Source organism: Camelina sativa, chromosome 11, assembly GCF_000633955.1.
Source record: "Camelina sativa cultivar DH55 chromosome 11, Cs, whole genome shotgun sequence".
Taxonomy (NCBI): Eukaryota; Viridiplantae; Streptophyta; class Magnoliopsida; order Brassicales; family Brassicaceae; genus Camelina; species Camelina sativa.
In genome coordinates, this window is record NC_025695.1 from 48,283,611 (window position 1) to 48,284,997 (window position 1,387).

At 31.4% G+C, this 1,387-nt stretch overlaps 1 protein-coding gene across 5 annotated transcripts in view; it reads left to right on the forward strand.

Annotated features, from left to right (window-relative positions):
- Positions 1-1,387, forward strand: part of LOC104727150 (agamous-like MADS-box protein AGL27) — a 5,413-nt gene that overhangs the window by 783 nt on the left and 3,243 nt on the right. The gene's annotated exons all lie outside the window — the stretch shown is intronic.

The following is a 1,387-nucleotide window of genomic DNA, read 5'->3' on the forward strand; positions in this document are numbered from 1 at the left end:
TTTTTTTTTTTTTTTTTTTTTCTCTTTTTAAGATTTGGTTTATATCCAATATTGCAATGCACTTCCGGTAGATTTGTGGAGAGATTAATTGAGGTTACTGGTAACATATAGATCAAGAGTCTTTGGTTTAAATTAGATGACACATTGTGCAATTACTGATCCGGAATGTATTGTAGAATTTTTGTTTTGTAATTTCTCTTCGATTAAGTACCGTCCAAAGGTTTATACTTGTTTTTGAAGGTTGATTGTAGTGCTTTGGATATTTTTTTCACATTGATACTTGCCACACATGCCACATTACTTATCAACCCAGATATTAAACTTTCACTTTGTTAGCCCTTTTAAATCGTAACTGTTGTGTGCATATATATATGGCACCATACAAGATAAATATGTCTAGATTAGTGATCGACTTTTTGTTGCTCCTCAAGATGTTGTGCCTAAGTCTGATGTGGCCTTCTACTATATGTCGCAGTGGTCTAGAGGGTTCATCAGTAGAAATTGATGGCCGGATTATACTGATAGGGTGAAACCAGTAGACTAGAACCATTTGTTCAATGTATATAATAGTCTTCTATCTTTAGTTGTGGATGGATATTCCTAACCACATGATCTTTTGACATTCTTCCATTTAGAAGAAATATCAACTACTTCTCTTTTAGAACATCTCGAATTGAGCACAATTAACCAAAATGAAACTACATTGTCAAATCAATAATGACAATATGTTTCTTATATAAGGCTGACACTTTCAAAAAATTTCAATGGGATAAAAAATATATCTTCTCGAAAATAGGAATATAACCCTTGTCAATGTGTGTATATTTGATGTAGCCCTTTTCATTGCCTATTTTAAGTAACACCAAAATGCTTGATCATGAAAGCATATATATGCTAAATATGTAACAGTACACACACTATATATACAATTCTAGGTTCATTCTTAGTTGTCAACTCTAGTTGTAGCTAGTTTCCTTGGTAGTTTTTTTTGTACCTTAACTTAATGGCACTATAAAAATTGTTTTGGCTTGAGATTAAGATTTTTTTTGACTAACTTTTAGTTTTTCTTCTTCTTCTGATTAATGTTAAATATACAACTTAAGATTTTTCTGAAATTGTAAAAAGTATATTCATGTTATTGCATCAATATATCATTGGTAAACAGCATTTAGGATTAGAGTCGTGACCTTTCTCCCTGAAATGTCAAACACACTTTCTTGGCTTGTCCTCGAAGGAGAATCCTGTCATCATTTAGCTAAACGATTTGTTGTTCTATATAACATTGATTTAGCTTAGGAAAAAATGTGCTAGTCAAATGGGAGCAGTTAGAAAATGTATAGATATAACAGGATCTTCGGGGATATGAAATTAAGAATTTAGAGATTAT